Here is a 26,859-nt window from a genome sequence, read left to right on the forward strand (position 1 = left end):
TTTCAAATGCAATTCAAGTACCTTTTTAAAAATTATATTTTGCAACTCTCAGATGTTTTCTACACTTGAGAATGATCCAACAATTTTCTGCCTCAGCTCTTTGGTCTCATCTCTTCGCTTTCAACTCTTTGTTCTCTACCCTTAGCTCTTCACATTGCACACTATGTTATGCATGCACTCTCAACTCCTCTTCTCTGTTCTTCTTCTGTATTCACTTCATAGCACACACCTCAAAAATATTACCAAATCATCTCTTGATTGTCTCTTACTCTGGCACTAGCAACTTCATGCCATGCATCAATTAATTTCACTTCTCACCCAGATACACAAGGATTTGATCTTCCACACCTACCTTATAGTCAAATAGACACCACCACTAAATGCACTACTTGTCTTTTGTTCCACGTCTGTGCTTTTAGATTCAATCAAACAACTATTTTTAGTAGCTTCATCTGGTCATTTTTTTTAATTTCCTATTGATTGAAGATTTCAAATCTTCTCGAGCCACTAACACGTCTAATTCTATCTTTGTCTTGTAGTCTGGCAGCCATCAATATTAAATGCATTCATAATTTCATTTATTTCTACTCTTTGCGATTAGATTTTATCTAGTGTCCAACTACCACTTTGATATCTCCTACAATTTCTCTTTGTCGGTATTAATTTACTCTTCCTTAGCTAGTCGAACTAGAAAAAATAATTCTCATCGATAAATAACATTAGCATCGTACTTGTCACGTCTGTAGGTCATCTTGGTCAACCGTCCAATTGGTCCATCGTGAGAACTTTGGCACTCCTCCTTGGACACATGGCATTGAGTCGTACCATCATGACCTATTATCTACTTACCTCTCCAAACCATGGGATGCTACACTTTTCTTCATTCCTTATGGCTCTGTGGGTCCCAGCATGGCATGTGGCAACTAGTTGCATCATCACAACTCTAACCTACTGACATTACCTATCCATGCAAATGTGTGATTTGAGTGACACGTAACAGTCGGTCACATCATCGCAAGCTATTTTTCCAATGTTATCTCCATGTCGCAAAGTTGCAGCATAGTAGCTACTATGACCGTTTATGGTTAGATCGCAACTCACATTAGTGGTTAACTCCGATTGTTGCAATTGTGTGACTAACATCTTCTATGATTGTTTACAGTTTGATCGCAACATCATAGCCTACCTTGGTGGTCTATTTTAATGGTTTTGAACCTCCACTTAACCATCCATTGCAACATCGTAGCCTACCCTGGTAGTCTATCTTGACGATTGCGAACCCATGCTTAATCGTCCATCACAACATTGCAACCTCTATTGGTGGTTTATCTTGACCGTTGCGATCTTGCACCTAATGGTCCATGTCAACACTCTTCCTACACTGGGTCATCCATATCATCAAACACATCATCTTGTCTACTCAGTAACCTCCATGCATGCTACAGGTTGCCCATAGCAAAAGCATGTGAGATATTCCTCACTTAACCTATACTTACTGGTCAATATAAAGAATCAAATACTGACACCATACTACCAATGTGGGATAAAATGCTTAAAAGCAATAGACAACATGGTCTGCAGAAACTATCCATTTGAGCACTTGATCTCTCTATTATACTAACCTGATTCCTTCATCTTCATTTTGTGACACTTCATTGTTCAAACATGTTTGTTTGGACTTGTCTACTCAATGCCTTCTCATCTCCGAGATACTCAATTTGCACAACATTGACATTAATGGCAATCAAATGCCAACATTCTTCATGGGGGTGTCACTGGTTGGGCAATATCATATCACGAGCATTCATATTGGAGGTTTTAATATCCCCCAAAATGAGGGTACAATAAATGGCTTATCGGTGAAAATTATAAGGGGTTTTTTAATTCGGGTTTTGAAAAAATGCAATATTTGGTGAAAATAGGGGGGATTTTAATTCAGGTTGTGTATTGGGAGGGGGTGGAAAAAAAGGATTCTAGGGCAATATTTTTTGAAAATAGGGGGATATTAGTATGTCATGAACGCACGTGATATAACCTAGGTTCACTAAGTGAAGACCTCGTGACATTCTCCTAGTAGGGTTATTTTGTAGGGTAGAATGTTGGCTAAGATTAAATGAATGCACTCTCTAAATTTCTTTAGAAGAAGCATTAGGAATATTCCACAATAGATATACTCTGACTTTTTCCCTTTGTGGCTTTCATAGTTGCAAGCTAAAACCAAGTTCAACATAAATAAGTGATAAGTGAGGTAATGCATCTTTTGCACTTATCCAAAACATTTAGTGTAATCCACCAAGTTATGGTGGAAGGAATGGAAGTGGTACTTTAATATTGCATTTCATAATTACAACCCCCCAAAATAATATGGGTGCCTTTCTCCACATTTTGGTATTGTTTAAAAGTTGAATTAAAGATGGCACCTCTAGGTGTCCATCTTTTATTTGGGAAGAAGATTTTTAGACATTTTAAAATGAAATTGTGGAGCACAAAATTGCTCATTCTATCATGTGCTTACTTTACTATGATCTCTTTACTTACAAGAAATTAACACAATTTGATATGTCTAACCATAAGTGCCCATTTTATTATCAATTTGAAATAATCAAGTATTTTTTTTATTTTTTGTGTTATACACTTGGCCTAATCAATTTTGTTGTGGACCTATATTTTTTCTATAAAATAAGCAAGCATTTTTTTTGTTGTTGTTATACACTCGTGCATAATCAACTTTGTTGTGGACCCACATTTATTAAAGTCTTTTAGACTTGAGCCCTTCACTTAGCATAAGGTTTTGATGGGTAATGGGGCCAAGTTTTTGACTAAATTTACACAATTTTTTCATGCTTTTAGATGTGCAATACTTGTAAGCATTTGGACAATAGAAATTTTGTTCTATTTTCTCATGCATCCTTTAATTTCAATTTCTCTATTCACACAAAGCCACTATAGGTTCATGTTTAGGCTAACAAAGTAGCCTTGGAGGTGGTACACCTCAAGATTTTTTTATCATCAAGGAAATCTGCCCTTGCACTATGCCCAAGGTTTCACCCTCCTTGCCTCACCTTGGTATATCTACAATTGGGGCCATTGGTATGGCCTCATCAACTCTACGTGACATCACTTGGAAAGCCACCATAGGTGGTCCTGCATATTACAAGTGAGATTGATCAACCACTACTTATCTTTTCTCGCATTAGGATGGATGGTTCACTCTCACAAGTTAAAAAAAACTCCTACAACTAACTTTTATCTTTTATTTCACATTTAATTTCCTAATTCAAAATTCAATATTCCAATTTTCTAATACACGTTACTTAAAACTCTATTATCCAAATTAATATATACTTTTATTAATACAACATTTCAAATGAAAAAATAAAAATAAAATTCCCCTTACAATATCAAGTTAATCATCTCTAATTAATTATTTTAAAAAAAAAAAATTATTAGAAGTCATTGACTTGAGTTTCAAAAAAGGAACGAACCAGTTAAAATGCATTTGCATTCACACGTTTGCATGCTAAGGAGAGTTGAATCAGTAGCATATCTATTTTACTCTAATTGGGGATGGTGAAAAATACGTACTTCTCCAGGGTAAAAGCGGTGGACTCCATCGACGGAACCCAAGTAAAAGATTTCATGCACGTCATTAGCATGATCATTCTCAGAGGCAAGAGCCTTCATAGTGCTTGTAAAATCCCTTGTCATGCAAATTGTTGAGCACATTTCATCTGGGATTGGAGATATACTGGTGTTAGATGTTGGGGTGGGAGCCATCCTATACAACGACGAGAGAATTTTTTCACAAACCAAGAAAATCAAATATGTGGGCACAAATTAAATCATTTTATCATTTAGTTAATCATTTAGTTTCTTTTAGATTTGATTGTGTTTCTTTTTTATATTAATGTTTTGTATCACACTTCCTGATCTATTATCAGAATGTCAGAGAATGTCAAGAAAGGTAGAAATGTAAATTGACACTCACTTACATTTTAATGATAGATTTTGGTATGTGATCTGAAACATTGATGAAAAAGAGACACGCAATCAAATCCAAAAACAGCTATGTAACAAAATAAATTGACAACAAAAAAAGATTTCTCTAAACATTCCACCCCTCTTTCAATATTCCAGAACAAAAGACAATTTTTTCCTTGTGACAGGATTCTTAAAATCCTTAAATTTTAAACTAGTTGGGTATTTGTCGGTTAAAACAATTATGCCTTACCTCACATAACTCATTGCGTTGTTAATCCTACGAGAATAACAGCTCCTTGTAGAAGATGAGCAGTACGGATTGGGTTCGATTTGTTGTTGACAGGTGAAATTATATTTATTGGGGTCGTCCAATCCATCTATTGGAGTGCAAGCGTGCCTTGAACAGGTTGATGATGAACAATTGGCAGCCCAATCTAAATTGTAACATCAAAAATTGAAAAACAGACATTTAATAAATCCATATGTTGAAGGCCACAAATCTCTATTGCTAAACAAGAAGATCTAATGCTTAAACGAACAAAAAGGAAAATTGAATCACTGTAGATGAACGATGGGCCTTAAATAAGCTAAGATCAGCCAGCAAAGTAAAACCAATGACAGAGTTTCTACATTTGAATGACTGTTTTAGAAAGTATTCAACAACAAAAGGAAAAGAAAACGGAGAAAAGGAAATTGGTTTAAAGGAAATGATTGAAGTACCACATCTAGCTGCATCAAGCTTCAAAATCTCAGCTGCCATTCTTTTAACTTGTTCTTCCTTCTTAGTATAATAATCTGAAGGAATTTGAGCCACCGTGTATCCATGGAAGAACAGGAAAAACCATAAAACTCTTCTTACAACACCCACGTTGAAGTTTAATTGGGTATACAATTGCATGTTCTCTAATATGTCTGAACCAATGCAATGCTTTTAACTAAATCCTCACTAGAATTTGTATGGATTTTCAACACCTACTCTTTAATGGATTGTGTCACAAAGCTTTTCTACGCTTAATCTGTAATAATAGGTCTTGATTAAGAATATATTGTTATTATCATTTATATATAAAAATATCAATTAATATACTATGAAGTGGTTATTAGTGATCTATTAAGTTTTATATAATAATTAATTTTCTTATAAAAAAGTATAAACATTTCTACGCTTAATCTGTAATAATAGGTCTTTGTAGGGTAACAAGGGGGACAATGTTTCAATAGTTATGAGGGCAGTTGACTTCTTGATTAAGAATATACTGTTATTATCATTTATATATAAAAATATCAATTAATATATTATGAAGTGGTTATTAGTGATCTATTAAGTTTTATATAATAATTAATTTTCTTATAAAAAAATATAAACAAAATTATTTATAAAAAAAAAGATTTTATATGATTGAGATATTGCAAATAAGAATTATATAATAAAACATTAGACTATTAGGATAAATATTATGGATTTGTCATCACATTTAATTGTTTGAGTTTTTATAATCTTGCAGTTCTTTGGTCCAAACACATAATACATGACATCTAAATTAAATGCATATCTAAAATATTATAATTGCATATAATTTTCAACTTCTAATCCTAAACCAATGAAAAAGAATATTTAATGTACAACTTCTTATCCATATACAAGTGATTTGTAATTAGAATCCATTTTAGAAACCTTATCTAACAAATAATAGAGTACCTTGTGACAAAGAAAATGTAAGACTTCCCATTTGATATGTAGAACACATTTATTATAGATTTAAAATATGAAAGTTAGATATTAACATGCACTTAAAGATTGTTTCAATTTATGCAAAACTAAATGTGCATATTTGAAATCTTAAAAAAAATAAAAAATTGTTAGGATTTTAAACATTTCTATAAAATGATTTTATATGATTTTGTTTTAAATTTTCATAACAATCGAAGGGCACCTTGTAAAATGTTCAATGATCTTTGTATTGGTATCCACGAGGTTCATCTTTCTTATAGTTATATTCTTTTGTTCATATGATATCATTGTAGATGTGTATGGTAGGTTATTCTGGTAGCTCAGTGATGATCATATATGCATGATGACTCTATGATGATGTGACATGATGTTATATGATGATGTCTAGATATATATTAGGGTTAGTGAAGGATCATGGGAGGTCAAAAAGTGGCGATGTGAAAATCCGTGTTGACTTTTTGCTTGGCCTATGTGTCAGTACACCTTGGCATGGTAATTACCTACGCAAATTGGATATCCGATTTTTATTTAAAATTTAAAATTAAAAAATATATTATATAATATATAATGTAATATTATATATTACATATTATATAATATATAATGTGATAATATATTATATAATTATATAATATATTATTATATTATATATGTTATTTTAAAATAATTAAAGTATAAAAAATCAGATATCCGATTTTCTGAGACAAATGTATTTCGACAGTGACAGCCCGTGAGTCATTTTTAACTCATGGGTTATGCGATTTTATAAAAATCTGATATCCGATTGTACCCGATATCTAGTGTTTAGGCCAAAAATTGCTAAAAAATAGATTGAAAGGTAAGAATTTTATTGTTTTCAATCATTTTCATTCATTTTTTGTATTTTTTGTTAATGTTTATCTGATTTTTCATTGAAAATATGTTTTTTTCCATGAAAACTAGGTTTTTTTAAATCAAATACAAAATTGTTTAAATTTGTTAACTAAATTCAATTGTTTACATTCAATTAGGTTAAAAATGGGGGATAACAATGAAAACATTGATGAACCACAACTGCAACAATCAAACCCTCCTTTGCCAAACCCCCCCTCAATTCAGGATTTGATTGCACAAAATTTGAATGAATTGAGGCAGATTGTAGATGTATATCGTAGGATCCCTCGTCTAAACCCAATGTTTGATCCTCTCACGTCAATCATAAAGAGTATGGAAACCATGACTGAGGAGGACAATTCCGCCCTTTTATGGCTAAATTCTATGAGGGAAAAATATGCAGATGGCTTGTCGTATAAGGATATCAAGGATCTTGAGATATCCAAAGCTGCTATCGCCTCATTGTTTGTGAATCCCCGCACTGGTCAACCCGTAGATCCCAAAAGAACAAAACTTTCTATTAAATGGTGCACAAATGATGGTATTGTGAAAAACTTCTGAGATCATTGGTGGATAGTTTTCGACAAACCACCCAAACAACAATCTTGATGTCCCCTTCTATTTCATAAAAATATTGTATGCTGAGTTTGTTTTACGCAAACATGTTAACTACTTTGACATCTAACCTTTCTAGGGTGTAGGTTTAGGTATGCCCCAAAATAGACCTAGGGTAGTCAGAGTAGTCTAGGGCCCATATGTCCCCCCTCCTCCTATTGATCCCCCACTTGTAGTGCAACATCCTGATATCATTTGTGAGGTGGCTTCACGGACCATATCGGCTATTCAATCTTTGAGTAGCCTTTTGGTTTCTCAGGCTGGGTCAGTAGGTCAGCCTACTTTTGATGGTAGTGGTGCATCCGGTGCCGCTGACATGTCATTCTTGGCTCCACACGTATGCGTGCCCCATAGTTGTGTCATGTGTGGGCACGTATGCTTGGGTCCAGTTGGACAGCCCGTTGATCCTCCTATAGATAGTGCAGATTATGAGGTGCATGAGGTGGAGGATACCCTAGGGAGTCCTCACATGCTAGAGGCGAGGAGGCACCGTCATCATACATTGTTGATGTAGTGGTAAGATTTGTATTTTCATAGTTCATGTTATATTTAAAATGAATATTTATAATCTAGATAATATTAAGTACTAATTTGTATTTACATGGTCTATTTAACAGTTGATGACCGAGGAGGAGTTGAGATAGATTCAGGAGGGCACCTTGTCGGCCATTTCATTTGGCCTTGATGGCTTGACAGTACATATATTATTGCACCTAGGCATTTGTATTTTATTGTACATACATGCTCATCATTTATATTGGTATTAATTAGATTATGTAGTAACTTTCATGTATATCTTATTTTACGCTTGTAGGGCACAAGCAGCACGAGTGCGGGGCAATGTGATTTAGGATCTGATAGTGCAGTTGGAGATAAGGGAAAGGTAATTGAATGAAAATATGATTGAATGAATAGTTTAAATAACTTATAGTGATTATACACATCTCGACATAGATTGATAGTTTCATATACTTGTTGTGTATATATACAGAGAATTCTTGGCTTCACATCCTTGATGACTACACCAAGTATACCCGAAGATGAAGAAGAAGAAGAGATGCCTCCATTAGATGTGTGTTTATTTTATTTTGTGATTAGTAGATATAATTTGTTATTATCAGTGACAATTATATGCTAACTTGTATCAATGTCATATTTCTAAACATATGTAGGTTGTGTATGAAAATATTCAAAACATACCTCCTCTATTGAAGACATACATCAAGAGTCCTGTAAAGTCGAAGAGAAAATGTGGAGATGAGGTAAACATGAACAGTTCAATTATAGTTCATTTTTATGTTAACTTTTCGAATGTGAATTATATAATATAACTAATATTAATTGTGGTTTGTTTTTCTTGTGCAGGATCCTTTAGAGCCGAGCAGTGTGACGAAGAGGATCGATTTTGATGATCCATCAGCAACTTATGATGTTATAGATAGTTTTGGCATGCTTACATGTCTAGTTGGCATGTATATTTTGTATATGGACATACATTTACATATTTAGACATACATTTTGTTTCAGTTAGCGTTTATGCCATATTTGTGTATGGACATACATTTGTAATCATTTGACATTTTTATATACACAGAAGTTGATATTCGATCATATAAATTATTGCTCATCTGTGCATGGTGTTATCATGGAAATATTTAATCTTCATTCCAATAATTAATAACAATTAATAATGGTTATTTAATGAACAATACAATTCATTTCATTTCATCATAAGTGTTGTTTGTATAATGAACAATATAATTCATTTAATGAACAATACAATACAATTCATTTAATGAACAATACAATACAATTCATTTAATGAACAATACTTGATACAATTCATTATTACCCTATGCATGGTCCTATTTTTCCCCCACCTTGGTCGAATGCTCAGGGCTTTATTAGGGCAGCAATTTTTTGGTTGGCGAAAAAATCATCAGTCTCACTCAATTGAATGTTGTCGTGTGGCCAATTTCTCGTTCATCTCATCGCAATGATGAACCATCAGCTCTGACATGTCCAGTTAAGCATTATTACCTTACACATGCTCCTATTTTCCCCCACCTCGGTCGAATGCTCAGGGCTTTATTAGGGTAGCAATTTTTTGATTGGTGAAAAAATCATCAGTCTCACTCAATCGAATGCTCGGGTTCATACCCTACCGGTGTCGTCCCTTGAGCACCCTAAGTGCTAAAAATTGTCAAACTTTGACGGAACCTAACTAAGAATCTGTGGTACCTACAAATGATCCATTTGAACCTACAGGGCCATCAAAGGGCTCCCTACAAAAGCCTATCTCAGTTTTTCAATTTGCCCTATAGTTTTATTAGGGTAGCAATTTTTTGGTTGGCAAAAAATCGTCAGTCTCATTCAATCCAATGTTGTCGTGTGGCCAATTTCTCGTTCATCTCATCGTGATGATGAACCATCAGCTCTGACATGTCCAGTTAAGCATTATTACCTTATGCATGCTCCTACTTTCCCCCCCACTCGATCGAACGCTCGGGGTCATACGCTATCAGTGTCATCCCTTGAACTCCCTAAGTCCTAAAAATTGTCAAACTTTGATGAGCCCTAACTAGGAATCCATGGCACCTGCAAACGATCCGTTTGAACCTACCGGGCCATGAGAGGGGTCCCTACAAAAGCCTATCTCAGTTTTTCAATTTGCTGTATGATTTTATTAGGGCAGCAATTTTTCAGTTGGCAAAAAAATCGTCAGTTTCATTCAATCAAATGTTGTCGCGTGGCCAATTTCTCGTTTAGCTCATCGCGATGATGAACTTTCAGCTCTGACATGTCCAGTTAGGCATTATTACCCTATGCATTCTCCTATTTCCCCCCCCCCCCCCACTTAATCAAATGCTCGGGGTCATACCCTACCAACGTCGTCCCTTGAGCGCCCTAAGTGCTAAAAATTGTCAAACTTTGATGGGCCCTAATTCGGAATCCGTGGCACTTGCAAATGATCCATTTGAACCTATAGGGCCATGAGAGGAGTCCCTACAAAATCCCAACTCAGTCTTTTAAGTTTCCCTAAGGTTTTATTAGGGCATCGATTTTTCAGTTGGTGAAAAAATCGTCAGTCTCATTCAATCGAATGTTGTCGCATGGCCAATTTTTCATTCAGCTCTTCGCGATGACAAACCATTAGCTCTGACATGTCTAGTTAGGCATTATTACCCTATGCATGCTCCTATTTTTCCCCTCCACTCAGTCAAATGCTTGGGGTCATACCCTACTGGCATCGTCCCTTGAGCGCACTACGTGCTAAAAATTATCAAACTTTGACGGGCCCTAAATCAGAATCCATGGCACCTGCAAATGATCTGTTTGAACCTATGGGGCCACGAGAGGGGTCCTCACAAAATCCTATCTTATTTTTTCAAGTTGCCTTACGGTTTTATTAGGCCAACAATTTTTTGGTTGGCAAAAAAATCATCAGTCTCGTTCAATAGAATGTTGTCGTGTGGCCAATTTCTCTTTCAACTTGTCACGATGATGAATCGTCAGCTCTGACATGTCCAGTTAGGCATTATTACCCTATGCATGCTCCTATTTTTCCCCCCCACTCGATTGAACGCTCGGGGTCATACCCTACCAGCATTGTCCCTTGAGCGCCCTAAGTGCTAAAAATTGTAAAACTTTGACGGGCCCTAACTCAGAATCTGTGGCATCTGCAAATGATCTATTTGAACCTGAGGGGCCATGAGAGGGGTCCCTACAAACACTTGTCTTGGTTTTTTAAGTTTCTCTAAAGTTTTATTAGGGCAGTAATTTTTCAGTTGGCGAAAAAATTGTCAGTCTCATTCAATCGAATGTTGTTGCATGGCCAATTTTTCATTTAGCTCTTCGCGATGATGAACCATCAGCTCCAACATGTCCAATTAGGCATTATTACTCTATGCATGCTCCTATTTTTCACCCCCACTCAAATGAACACTCGGGGTCATACCCTACCGGCATTGTCCCTTGAGTGCCCTAAGTGCTAAAAATTGTCAAACTTTAATGGGCCCTAACTCAGAATCTATGGCACTGGCAAATGATTTGTTTGAACCTACAAGGCCTTGAGAGGGGTCCCTACAAAAGCCTATCTCGGTTTTTCATGTTTCCCTACAGTTTTATTAGGGCAACAATTTTTCGATTGGCAAAAAAATCGTCAGTCTCATTCAATCAAATGTTGTCATGTGGCCAATTTCTCGTTCAACTCGTCACGATGATGAACCATTAGCTCTGAGATGTTCAGTTAGGCATTATTACCCTATGCATGCTCCTATTTTTTCCCCCCACTCGATCGAATGCTCGGGGTCATACCCTACCGACGTCGTCCCTTGAGCACCTTAAGTGCTAAGAATTGTCAAACTTTGAAAGTCCATAACTCAGAATCCATGGCACCTGTTACCAATCCATTTGAACCTACAAGCCCACAAGAGGGGTCCCTACAAAATTCTATCTTGGTTTTTCAAGTTGCTCTACGGTTTTATTAGGGCAACAATTGTTTGGTTGGCAAAAAAATCGTCAGTCTCATTCAATCGAATGTTGTTGTGTGGCCAATTTCTTGTTCAGATCATCGCGATGATGAACCGTTAGCTCTGACATGTCTAGTTAGGAATTATTACCCTATGCATGCTCCTATTTTTCCCTCCCACTTGATCGAACGCTTGAGGTCCTACCCTACTGGGGTCATCCCTTGAGCGCCCCAAGTGCTACAAATTGTCAAACTTTGAGGGGCCCTAACTTAGAATCTGTGGCACCTACGAATGATCCGTTTGAACCTACGAGGCCACAAGAGAGGTCCCTACAAAATCCTATCTCGATTTTTCATGTTACCCTATGGTTTTATTAGGGCAGCAATTTTTCGGTTGGCAAAAAATCATCAGTCTCATTCAATCGAATGTTGTCGTGTGGCCAATTTCCCATTTAGCTTGTCGCAATGACGAACCGTCAGCTTTGAAATGTCTAGCTAGGAATTATTACCCTATGCATGCTCCTATTTTTTCCCCTGACTTGATCGGATGCTCGGGGTCATACCCTATCAGCATCATCCCTTGAGTGCCCTAAGTGCTAAAAATTGTCAAACTTTGACGGGCCCTAACTCAGAATCCATGGTACCTACGAATAATCCATTTGAACCTACAGGGCCATGAGAAGGGTCTGTACAAAAGCCTATCTCAGTTTGTCAATTTTCTCTATGATTTTATTAGGGTAGCAATTTTTCGGTTGGCAAAAAAATTGTTAGTCTCATTCAATCGAATGTTGTCACATGGCCAATTTCTCGTTCAGCTCATCGTGATGATGAATCCTCATCTCTGATATGTATAGTTAGGCATTATTACACTATGCATGCTCCTATTTTCCCCCCCCACTCAATCGAACGGTCAGGGTCATACCCTACTGGCATCGTCCCTTGAGCGCCCTAAGCGCTAAAAATTGTCAAACTTTGATGGGCCGTAACTCAGAATCTGTGGTACCTGCAAATGATTTGTTTGAACCTACAAGGCCATGAGAGGGGTCTCTAAAAAATCCTATCTCAGTTTTTCAAGTTACCCTAAGGTTTTATTAGGGGAGCATTTTTTTGTTTGGCAAGAAAATCGTTAGTCTTATTTAATCGAATATTGTCGCGTGGCCAATTTTTCATTCAACTCCTTGCAATGATGAACTGTCAGCTTTGACATGTCCAGTTAGGCATTATTACCCTATGCATGCTCCTATTTTGCTCCCCCACTCAGTCGAACGCTCGGGGTCATACCCTTCAGGTGTAGTTCCTTGAGCGCCCTAAGTGCTAAAAATTGTTAAACTTTGATGGGCCCTAACTTGGAATCTGTGGTACTTGCGAATGATTTGTTTCAACCTATGGGGCCACAAGAGGGGTCCCTACAAAAGCCTATATTGGTTTTTCAAGTTGCCCTACAGTTTTATTAGGGCAGGAATTTTTTGATTGGTAAAAAAATTGTTAGTCTCATTCAATCGAATGTTGTTGTGTGACCAATTTCTCGTTCAGCTTGTCGTGATGACAAACCTTCAGCTCTGACATGTCCATAGACATTATTACCCTATGCATGCTCCTATTACCCCCCCCCCCCCACTCAATCAAGCATTCATGGTCATACCCTACCGGCATCATCCCTTGAGTGCCCTAAGTGCTAAAAATTGTCAAACTTGGATAGGCCCTAACTCAGAATCTGTGGCACCAACAAATGGTCTATTTGAACCTACGGGGCCATGAGAGGGGTCCGTACAAAATCTTTTCTCAGTTTTTCAATTTTTCTTAAGGTTTTATTAGGGCAACAATTTTTCAGTTGGCGAAAAAATTGTCAGTCTCATTTAATCGAATGTTGCCACATGGCCAATTTTTCATTCAACTCTTCACGATGATGAACTATCAGCTCTGACATGTCTAGTTAGGCATTATTACCCTATGCATTCTCCTATTTTTCCCCCCACTTAGTCAAACGCTCGAGGTCATACCCTACCGACATCATCCCTTGAGCGCCCTAAGTGCTAAAAATTGTCAAACTTTGATGGGCCCTAACTCAGAATCCTTGGCACCTGCAAATGATCTATTTGAACCTACAGGGCCATGAGAGGGGTCCCTTCAAAATCCTATCTCAGTTTTTCAATTTCCCCTACGGTTTTATTAGGGCAGCAATTTTTTGGTTGGCAAAAAAATCATGAGTCTCATTCAATCAAATGTTGTCATGTGGCCAATTTGTCATTCAACTCATCGCGATGATGAACTGTCAGCTCTGACATGTCCAGTTAGGTATTATTACCTTATGCATGCTCCTATTTTACCTCCCCACTAGATCGAATGCTCGGGGTCATACCCTACTGGCGTCGTCCCTTGAGTGCCCTAAGTGCTAAAAATTGTCAAACTTTGGCGGGCCCTAATTCAGAATCCGTGACACCTACAAATAATCCGTTTGAACCTATGAGGCTAGAAGAGGGGTCCCTACAAAAGCCTATCTTGGTTTTTCAAGTTCCGCTAAGATTTTATTAGGGCATCAATTTTTTGGTTGGCAAAAAAATCATGAGTCTCATTCAATCGAATATTGTCGCGTGGCCAATTTCTCAATCAACTCATCGCGATGATGAATAGTCATCTCTGACATGTATAGTTAGGCATTATTACCCTATGCATGCTCCTATTTCCCCCCCCATCTTGATCGAACGCTCGAGGTCACACCCTACAGCCATCGTCCCTTGAGCGCCCCAAGTGTTAAAAATTGTCAAACTTTGATGGGCCCTAACTTAGAATCCATGGCACCTGTGAATGATCAATTTGAACCTATGGGGCCACGAGAAGGGTCCCTAAAAAGTAGATCTCAGTTTTTCAATTTACCCTACGGTTATATTAGGGTAGCAATTTTTCGGTTGGCGAAAAAATCATCAGTCTCATTGAATCAAATGTTGTCGAGTGGCCAATTTCTCATTCAGCTCGTCGCGATGACAAACCGTCAACTCGGATATGTCCAGTTAGGCATTATTACCCTATGCATGCTCTTATTTTTCCACCGCACTTGGTCAAATGCTGAGGGTCATCTCCTACCAGTGTCATCCCTTGAGCGCCCTAAGTGGTGAAAATTGTCAAAGTTTGACGAGCCCTAACTCAGAATTCATGGCACCTACAAATGATTTTTTTGAACCTACGAGGCCATGAAAGGGGTCCCTAAAAAAGCCTATCTCGGTTTTTCAAGTTGTCGTACGGTTTTATTAAGGAAACAATTTTTTGGTTGGCAAAAAAATTGTCAGTCTCATTCAATCAAATGTTGTCGTGTGGCCAATTTCTTGTTCATCTCATCGCGATGACAAACCATCAGCTTCGACATGTCCAGTTAGGCATTATTACCCTATACATGCTCCTATTTCACCCCCACTCGATCGAACGTTCGGGGTCATACACTATCGATGTCGTCCCTTGAGCACCCTAAGTGCTAAAAATTATCAAACTTTGATAGGCCCTAACTCAGAATCCATGGCACCTATGAACGATCTCTTTAAACCTACGGGGCCACGAGAGGTGTCCTTACAAAATCGTATCTCAATTTTTCAAGTTGCCCTACGATTTTATTAGGGCAGCAATTTTTTGGTTGGCAAAAAAATAATGAGTCTCATTCAATCGAATGTTCTTGCATGGCCAATTTCTCATTGAGCTCATCGCGATGACAAACTGTCAACTCCAACATGTCTAGTTAGTAATTATTACCCTATGCATTCTCCTATTTTTCCTCGCACTTGATCGAACGCTCGGGGTCATACCCTACGGACGTCATCCCTTGAGCGCCCTAAGTGCTCAAAATTCTCAAACTTTGATGGGCCCTAACTCAAAATCCGTGGCACCTACATATGATCCATTTGAACCTATGAGGCCATGAGATGGGTTCCTACAAAATCCTATCTTGGTTTTTCAAGTTGCCCTACAGTTTTTTTAGGGCAGCAGTTTTTCGGTTGGAAAAAAAATTGTCAATCTCATTCAATCGAATGTTGTCACATGGCCAATTTCTCATTCAACTCATCGCGATGATGAACCGTTAGCTCTGACATGTCTAGTTAGGCATTATGACACTATGCATGCTCCTATTTTCCCCCTCCCACTCGGTCGAACGCTTGGGGTCATACCCTACCAGAGTCACCCCTTGAGTGCCCTGAGTGCTAAAAATTGTCAAAATTTGACGGGCCCTAACTTGGAATTCGTGGCACTTGCAAACAATCTGTTTGAACCTATGGGGCCAAAAGAGGGGTCCCTACAAAATTCTATCTCAGTTTTTCAAGTTGCCCTACGGTTTTATAAGGCCAACAATTTTTTAGTTGGCAAAAAAATCATCAGTCTCATTCAATCGAATGTTGTCGCATCGCTAATTTCTCGTTCAACTCACCGTGATGACAAACCATCAGCTCCAACATGTCCAGTTAGGCATTATTACCCTATGGATGCTCCTATTTTTCCCCCACACTCGGTCAAAGGCTCAGGGTCATACCCTACCAACGTCGTCCCTTGAGCGCCCTAAGTGCTAAAAATTGTCAAACTTTGATAGGCGCTAATTCAGAATCTGTGGCACCTGCAAACGATCTGTTTTAACCTATGGGGCCACGAGAGGGGTCCCTACAAACAATTGTCTCAGTTTTTCAAGTTGCCCTACAGTTTTATTAGGGAAACAATTTTTTGGTTGGCAAAAAAATCATCAGTCTCAATCAATCGAATGTTGTCGTGTGCCCAATTTCTTGTTCAGCTCGTTGCGATGACGAATCTTCAGCTTCAACATATCCAGTTAGGAATTATTACCCTATGCATGCTCCTATTTTTCCCCCCCACTCGGTGAAATGCTCGGGGTCATACTCTACTAGCATCGTCCCTTTAGCACCCTAAGTGTTGAAAATTGTCAAAATTTGACGGGCCCTAACTTGGAATACGTGGCACCTACAAAAAATCTATTTGAACCTATGGGGCCATGAGAGGGGTCCCTAAAAAAGCCTATCTCAGTTTTTCAGGTTGCCCTATGGTTTTATTAGGGAAGCAATTTTTTGGTTTGCAAAAAAATCATCAGTCTCATTCAATCGAATGTTATCGCGTGGCCAATTTCGCGTTCAGCTCATCGCGATGACGAACCGTCAACTCTGATATGTCTAGTTAGGCATTATTACCTATTCATGCTACTATTTTTCCCCCCCACTTGATCGAATGCTCAGGGTCATACCCTACCGACGTTACCCCTTAAGCATCCTAAGTGCTGAAAAGTGTCAAAATTTGACGGGCCCTAACTCAAAATTCATGGCACCTACGAATGATCCATTTGAACCTATGAGGGCACAAGAGGGGTCCCTATAAAAGCCTATCTCAAATTTTTAATTTTCCCTACAGTTTTATTAGGGTAGCAATTTTTCGGTTGTCAAAAAATCATCAGTCTCATTCAATCAAATGTTGTTGCGTGGCCATTTTCTCGTTCAAATCATTGCGATGGCAAACCATCAGCTCCAAATTATCTAGTTAGGCATTATTACTCTATGGATGCTCCTATTTTGCCCCCCCAACTCGATCAAATACTCAAGGTCATACCCTACTGATGTCGTCCCTTGAGCGCCCTACGTGCTGAAAATTATCAAACTTTGATGGGCCCTAACTCAGAATCTGTGGCACCTATGAATGATCCATTTGAACCTATAGGGCCATGAGAGGGGTCCCTACAAAATCCTATCTCAGTTTTTCAAGTTGCCTTATAGTTTTATTAAGGCAGCAATTTTTCGGTTGGCAAAAAAATTGTCAGTCTCATTCAATCGAATGTTGTCGCATGGCCAATTTCTCATTCAGCTCATCGTGATGATGAACCTTTAGCTTCGACATATCTAGTTAGGAATTATTACCCTATTCATGCTCCTATTTTTTCCCCCCACTCGGTTGAACGCTCGGTGTCATACTCTATCGACATCGTCCCTTGAGCGCCCTAAGTGCTGAAAATTGTCAAACTTTGACGGGCCCTATCTCAGAATCCGTGGCACCTGCAAATAATCCATTTGAACTTATGGGGCCATGAGAGGGGTCCCTTAAAAATCCTATCTCGGTTTTTCAGGTTTCCCTATGGTTTTATTAGGGCAGCAATTTTTCGGTTTGCGAAAAAATCATCAGTCTCATTCAATCAAATGTTGTTGCATGGCCAATTTCACGTTCATCTCATCGTGATGATGAACCGTCAACTCTAATATATCTAGTTAGGCATTATTACCTATTCATGCTACTATTTTTCCCCTCCACTCGGTTGAACGCTCAGGGTCATACCCTACCAGCGTCACCCCTTAAGCATCCTAAGTGCTGAAAAGTGTCAAAATTTGACGGTCCCTAACTTGGAATCCATGGCACCTACAAATGATCCATTTGAACCTATGGGGCCACGAGAGGGGTCCCTATAAAATGCTATCTTGATTTTTCAAGTTTCCCTATGGTTTTATTAGGGTAGCAATTTTTCGGTTGGCAAAAAAATCGTCAGTCTCATTCAATCGAATGTTGTCACATGGCCAATTTCTCGTTTAGCTCATTGTGATGACAAACCATCAGCTCCAAATTGTCCAGTTAGGCATTATTACCCTATGTATTCTCCTATTTTTCCCCTCCCCACTCGGTCAAACGCTCGGGGTCATACCCTACTGATGTTGTCCCTTGAGCACCCTAAGTGCTGAAAATTGTCAAAATTTGATGGGCCCTAACTTAGAATTTGTGGCACCTATGAATGATCCATTTGAACCTATAGGACCACAAGAGGGGTCCCTACAAAATCCTATCTTGGTTTTTCAAGTTCCCTACAATTTTATTAGGGCAGCAATTTTTCAGTTGGCGAAAAAATAGTTAGTCTCATTCAATCGAATGTTGTCGCATGGCCAATTTCTCGTTCAGCTCACCGTGATGATGAACCGTCAACTCTAACATGTCCAGTTAGGCATTATTATCCTATGCATGCTCCTATTTTCCCCCCCACTTGGTCGAACGCTCGAGGTCATACCCTACTGATGTCGTCCCTTGAGCACCTTAAGTGCTAAAAATTGTCAAACTTTGATGGGCCCTAACTCAGAATATGTGGTACCTGTAAATGATCTATTTGAACCTATGGGGCCACAAGAGGGTTCCCTATGAAAGCCTATCTCATTTTTTCAAGTTACCCTATGGTTTTATTAGGGCCGCAACTTTTTGGTTGGCAAAAAAATCATCAGTCTCACTCAATCGAATGTTGGTAAGTGGCCAATTTCTCATTTTTCTTATCGTGATAATGAATCGTCAGCTCTAACATGTCCAGTTAGGCATTATTACCCTATGCATGCTCCTATTTTGCCCAACCACTCGGTCGAACGCTTGGGGTCATACCCTACCAGCATCGTCCCTTGAGCATTGTAAGTGCTAAAATTATCGATAAACAAGCATTACACTATAGACACATAAAGATCATCAATATTTCCATGTATTGTATACACATAATTACCATTACACTTGCATGTGACATCCATGAAGGGATATGCAAACCTGATTTTTTTTTTCATTATCAATACAACTACACTAATGTACTCATGTACAAATACATTGTATATCATCAATATAACTAAACCAATTTGCTCATGGATATTGTATATCATCAAAAAAATGTTACATCAATTCACATCCATATACAAATACAACACCCCAATTCATCTACATTAGACATCCTCATGTCCTAAGAGAAAAGCTTACGTACAACAATGGCTACATATAAATGAAGACCAAAATAAGTAACCTTTTTATGCGGAATGAATGTGCTACAAGAAACAAATTATAACACTTAATACAAATTAGTTTGGAAAATTATAAATAGATCATTCAAAATATTTTTAAGACGTACAAGATTGTGTAATTATGAAACTTACTAGTTACTCTGCAAAGTATACAAGCATAACTTTGAAGAAATAGACATGTTGATAAAAGCCCTTCTCACTGCATTTCTCTGCATGGTTGAAGATGATGGTAGATATGGTCATTTATAAATAGCAATAAATTCACTTGACTTAATTTTTATGCACAAAAATTTATCTCATTAATGCACAAAGGAATATGTACCATCACTAAGAGAGGGCCTTGTCAATAGCGAATGATCTAGCATGAACCTGTATTTTTAAGAATTGTTAGTCTACACATAAAATGCATGGATGAACATAAAGTCTTTATGATAATCACTTCAACTAAAATGCGTGATAATAAATGAAAAAGGTGGGATTATATACCACAAAAATATGTCCCTTCGAATTATATCAACATAACCCATTATGTTGATGCAAAAATCATAATGTGATACTGTTGTATATCATCAAAAAAGACTTGCATAAGCATAAAGGTTTTGCGATAATTATATCATCAAAAATTGTTAAATAGTGTTCTCTAATAAGAAAAATTGTAAAGCTCATCAAATGCATGATAATAAGTCATGTTGCAAAAATACGTCCCTTCTGATTATATCGAGTGTACCCGCTATGTGCATGCAAAACCCGTGTTGCCAAAAAAAAATGTTCATCAATAGACCTGCATTTTCAACACATCCTTAATATACATGTAACAAACTTGAACATTAAGGTTTAATGATCATTGTTTGAAATGAAATACATGATAAAAAAATAAGGCACCATTAAAGACCTACTACTCAAGTGTGCCTGAAGGGTCATCTCTTTGCTTAAGAGTATCTAGTATTGCTTTGTGATCAACAGTAGTCACTATCCATAGCTCTTTGGTCTTCGGTTTTGCTTGATGCTTCAACAACATGAGATTTGTAGCTATAATAAGGTGTGAATACTTTATAATGGTTTTGTGTCTCTCATAGTCTTCAAATGCAAGTATGCCATTCTTTCTAATCATGTATGTTTGCAACCAAGTTCCCACAACAACAACCGAACCTGTAGGATATGTGAACCCATCATCATCTGTCACTGGTTGTGTTAGCTTTTGTTTTCCCTGTACACATCATGCCAACCAATATTTTGATCTCTCTTCATTCCCTTGGGGTGCGACAACTACAAAAACATGTCCTGGTTGTACAAGATCTGATAGACGGTCATACTCAAGTGAACTTTCCATGTCATCATTTGACAAGGATATTGTTTGAGATAAAGGAGTTAGATAGTGGGGAACCCACGTATCAACCCACTCACTTGACTCACACTGATCCCAATCACACCGAGCACAACTCTGAAAAAAACAAGCCAACGCTCATGTCCAAATGGTCCATGTACTTGCATTTGAGTTGAGAAATGAATGCATCTTTGAAGAATCTTTAATTGTTTGACAATCCAATCTATCTCCCACTATTCCCCCCTCAACCAACCAAAATAATCTGGTCACTGTTGAATCAAGAGTACCTCCATGTGACAATGTTGAACTACACCAATCAACAATAGAATGTGCATCAGAGAAATTTGCACCTGAAATCGTCAATTGCTCCTTAACTAGAGATATCTTCAAACATGCACCTGCTCCATCATGCTCTCCTTCCCATGCCCTACCTCAAAAAAACACCAAATATGAGGTATACATCTCTCTACATGCATTCTACTCAACCAATAAAACATACAGGCATTCTTGAATTGACCTGTACAGTTATCTGACCATATTATATGTCAGTCAATTGCAATATCTTTCTCATGCAAGAAATCAAAAAAATTCTCGAAAGAATGTTGCACATACTTGGAGGAGCGTGATCTATCATCACTCATATAAAAATGATACTACTTGATTATCTTCTTGTCCTCTTCTATACTATCAGGAGCATGTCTATTTGTAATGTGAACAAAAATAGCAATCTGGACTGAATTGTAGTACTGAGACTGTACCTCATTATGTGGTTGCAATGTATAGTTCTCTGTAAAATCAACCACCAATATAATAGTGCCAATCAGGAAAGAGTTCTTACACATCCTGAACTGTTGATCCAACCATTGAGACCTATGGGTGTGCCTTGCATAATTATAGAAAATATTTTCCTTAAAATCCAAAATAAAATCAGCAATATTCACTTCTCTTGAGACTAATTCGCATCTATAACCTTCACCTCCACTCTTGAAAGTATATTTCATTGTCTCGTATCTTTTTTTTCTCAACTTAATTATTTCCAAACTCGTGTTCACTGCCCTCATGAAAACATGAAAAAAACTTTGACAACCCACTACATTCTGAGCACTTCTCATTCAAACAATCATTTCTATAGATATATCACCCATCATCTCTAGGGCATAAAAATAGATCTTGCAAGTCTCTTGATGATCTTGAAAATAGCATTGCACCAGACTCCTGCAACATCTCATTAGTATGCATCGTCGAACAAATATGACATAAAAGTTCATGGTACATTGAAAACTCCACATGGTACTTGCAACAAGTATTGTGAATCTTAAGAGGAACACAATAAAATGGTTTCAAAGATTCAAAGGCCCTTTGTGATATTTGTAAAGTTGGATTTACTTCACAAAAAAATTTGTACAACATTATTTGGCTTGATTCCAAGAAATGTTTGGGATATGGTGTGTGGCCTCGGTTGCTGATTCTTAATTTCAAAACATCCTTTACATTGGGTGACACTCTAGAATTAGAGTGCCAAAATTATTGAATCTCCTCCTTCACATTGTCAATCAACTTTCTATCAACACGTGGAAGCCTCCCACCAAAAGCCCATGTATCTTGTTGAAGTCGATCATCAAGTCTTTGTCTTTGTGCAAGTGCTCTATCCAAAAATTTTACAGTCTATGTTAAAATCAACACAAGTTTGTCTCATTTGATGAGCCTTCCTAAATTGATGGCTTACTAAGGAGGTTGTAATCACTCTTCGAGCGACTCTCTTATCTCTTTCTTTGGTATTCTTTCCAATAGAATTGAGAGCGTCAAATAGATTTTTCGCAATAATAGAATTTCTCTCAGTCTTCTTGTTCATATGAATCTTCAATTTGTTTAGCAATTGTCTCATCTTTATCATCTTTAGCAATTGAACAAAGAGTTGGAATTGCTTAGTCAATGTCTTATTGCTAAAATTTTGGTTGAAAAGTTGCGTATCCCACAACCGAATGGTTCTTGTTGACCTCTTGCCTTCAAGATTTGCAATAATGTTCTCATCGATTTCAAATAACCATTTTGGGGTTCTTGAAGGTCTTGGATTTGGAATTTGTCTTTCATCCATGAGAGGGTCTTCATTTCTAAACTAATTAGGTGTTACATATTGTTCACTTGGTTGAGCAATTCCATCTTCAATGTCAAAGCTTTCCACATTTTCACCTCCTATGTCAAAATTTTCCAAATGTTGAGCATTTTCATTATCACTTTCAACATTTTCAAAATTTTCACTTTCAAAATCTACATTTTTATTTTCAATAACTTGTGGCACATTTTCAAATTCAATTTCTTCTTCACTTGAAGTAACATTAGCAATATTTAACATACCTTGTCTTCTCCTCCTATGACATTCTTTATCTCTTTCTCTATACACTTCAATTTGGTCATTTGAAAGTTTTCTATTGCGTTTAGACTTCCGACGACTACTACTCCCGATTTCCCTCCACACAAATGCTCCTACATGATTGACAATGTAAGATTTGACTTTAAGAATCTCCCAAAGGCACAAATTTGTCTCAACCTATCTGAAAACCCATGATTGTCGATAGAAAATAGAATATGCAGACTGTGGGCTATTGGAATCCACAAAATGGCCCACAAGGCTCTTTTTTATGTACAAAAAATGGATATCCAATTTTAATGTATAAATTTGTGGTCCCAAAATCTTTTCCCATTGCTGCCTTTTTTTTACTGAACTGCCACATTAATGGAGATGGCAGAAATTGAATATCCGATTAAATCTGATGTTGGATTTTATTAGTCATATTTTAGAGAGAGAGAGAGAGAGGAGGAGAGGGAGAGAGAGAGATTAGGGGAGAGGGAGAGGGAAAGAGAGAGACAGAGACAAAGAGATAAAGGAGGTGAGGGAGAGAGAGAGATTAGAGGAGAAAGAGAGAGAAAGAGGAGGAGAGAGAGAGAGAGAGAGAAATTAGGAGAGAGAGAGAAAGAGAGAGAGAGAGAGAGAGAAATTGAGAGAGAGAGAGATTAGGGGAGAGAGAGATAGGAGGAGAGAGAGAGAGAGAGAGATTAGGGGAGAAAGAGAGATAGGAGGAGAGGGAGAGAGAGAGAGAGATAAAGAGAGAGAGAGAGAGATAGGGAGAGAGATAGAGGGAGAGAGAGATATAGAGAGAGAGACACCATATTTGGTCATTATGGAGTTGGACATATTTGGTCATTATGGGTCATATTGTGTCATATGACCCCTTTAGGACATCATATGACCCCTTAAGATACCATACGACCCCTAATGACACCATATTGGGTCGCTTTGGGTCATATGGTGTCCTAAGGGGTCACATTGTGTCCTACGACCCCATAGGACACTATATGACCCACAATGACACAATTTGGTGTCCTAGGACACCATATGACCCCTCACGACATTGTATGGTGTCATAAGGGGTCGTATGTTATCCTTAGGGATCATATGGTGTCCAATGAACCCTTCTTACCCCTTAGGACATCATACGACCCGTTATGACACCATATTGGGTTGCTTTAGGTCCTATGGTGTCCTAAGGGGTTATATTATGTCCTACAACCCCTTATGACACCATATGACCCCTAATGACACCATATGACCCCTAATGACACCATATGGTGTCATAAGGGGTCCTATGGTGTCCATAGGGGTCATATGGTGTCCCACGATGTTGGCATATGCACACTCTAATGAGACATTGTAGGTGATTGAAGGTTTTGTCATTGATGGCAACCTTACAATCCTATAGCACCAGCAAGGCATCACACTGGCACTAGCAAGATCAGAATCTACACCGGCACTCAGACTACTGGCACTGGTAGAGAAAAGAAGCATACTGGCACACAGGCCAATAGGATTTTTGTTATAATATATTTTGTTTAATATTGTAAAATCTTTAGAAGCCGACTTGGCAACATTGTAAAATGACTCATATATAAGAGATCATTATAGAACATTTAGGTAAGCATGAAGGAATGTAAATAGGCAAAATAAGGCAGACCTATTATGTGAATTATAGGTTAAGGGTTTATGTAAGAAGCAGAGCAGAAATTGGTACTGGATCTGGCATCGTAGATGCTATTTTGAAGCAATACAAGACATTGGATTTATATAATCCATTTTTGTAAGTTAGTGAGACTTCCTATTTTGTATTTGAGCAGTGAGCTCTAGGCACTTGGCCTTCCTGCATGTGCAGGCCCCTCTTGTAAGTAATATTCTCTTATTGGCCAGTAAGTGAATATTGTGGGTCACAAATCCCACTGAGGATTTTTGCACACCGGGTTTCCTCATTAAAATATTGTGTTATGGTGTGTTTCTCATGTGGTTTCTTTTAATTCTGTTCATTGCACTATTTTATGCTTACCGGTACACTGTTATAATATGTTCTACATGTTTTAAGCTAACAAATTCACATCTCCAGTTAGATATTGATTTACCCCCCCTCTCAGCATCTGTGGGAATCCTAAGAATTGGTATCAGAGCCTGGTCCTCTATTTTCAGAAGCCTAATAGCTTGAGGGAGATCTTGACACTGATAGAGATGGAAAACTTGATGAAGCAATTGGAAGCAACTCTCTCAGACTATGATATAGAAAAATTGAAGAATATTAAACTTGAAGATGATCTAAAGGCAGCATAGGATATTATTCAAGCAGTTCAAGAAAATCTTACCATTGGAAGAAATAAGAGAAGAGAACTTTGTGAAAAGATACAAAATGAGAATGATGAAAAGGAAACGCTTAATGATCTTGTGAGAAAAATGAAACTTGAAAACACTACAATGAAGAATGAGATGCAGGATATGACTATGAGATTTTGTAAAGAGAATGAAGATAGAAAGAAAAATGAAGAAGAATTGACTAGAAGAATGAATGATGCTACAAATGAGAACACCAGACTTAGATATGAAAATGACTTGTTGAAGATAGATCTGATGCATACATAGAATGACTCAAATGAACTCATGAGACAGAAAGAAATCCAGGAAAGAGAATTGGCTACTACAAATCAACACAAGGAGAAATTCAAGAAAAGATCAGAAGAACTTGGTGACATGCTAAAGAATCAAAAACCTAATGGTGATACAAATGGACTTGGCTTTGAAGTTGGTGAAAGCTCTGGTACTGCAAACACACATGATCATAACAAACTGGTAAGAAAACCTAATGCTTACAAATTCAATGGCAAATTCTTTAATTTTAACAAGTATGGTTATAGAGAAAATCAGTGTAGATCTAGAAATTATTAGAATACCAATACACCCACCAGTCAATGTTCAAAATGCAACAAAATTGGTCATAACTCTGAAAATTGCAGAATGAATGTGAGATGTTATGTTTGTGGAAGATTTAGACATCTATCTAATCAATGTAGAACACAAACCGGCATAGGATATGGTAAAGCTATTCAAAAGAATAATGTGACTTGCTATGCATGTAACAAGATTGGGCATATTGCAAGATTCTGCAGAAGTAAGGCATCACGGGTAAACAACAAAGGTCCTAGTTTGAAAGGAAAAGAAAAAGTTGAAGAAGTTAAGTAGGAATTCTCAAAATAATGGATTAGGAAGATAGATATTGTTGGGAATACTCCTCCACTGGTAGAACCAAGCAACACTCCACTAGCAGGACAGAGTAGTGCTTCACCGGCAGGATAGAGTAGCACTCCACCGACAGGAAGCTCTTGATCAAATTGAAGAAATTTTCTTTGAGGGTTTGGCAATCAATGAGACACATGCTATTATTCCCTCGGTTAATGGTGAAGAGTTAGAAATTACTTCATTACCAACAGACAATGTTAAGTGATTACTCAACCAGCATGCATTAATTGTGGTAGTTGGCAAAATAGACTTTATAAATTTGTGACTTTGGCTCCATTTCACCTCACCAAGATTTCAAACTTCTAAAGAGCGTGAAATTTGTAGAGCTAAGGAATTTTCGAGCAAAGAGGCAAAGCACTTCAGCAATCAATCCATCCTAAGGCAGAAAAAAGGTATTTATCATCATGGCATCCACCTTTGCACTTGAATATATAGAAAACCCTACCGTAGTCAAGGTTATAAAACACCCTAGGC

Source organism: Cryptomeria japonica, chromosome 7, assembly GCF_030272615.1.
Source record: "Cryptomeria japonica chromosome 7, Sugi_1.0, whole genome shotgun sequence".
NCBI classification, from domain to species: Eukaryota; Viridiplantae; Streptophyta; class Pinopsida; order Cupressales; family Cupressaceae; genus Cryptomeria; species Cryptomeria japonica.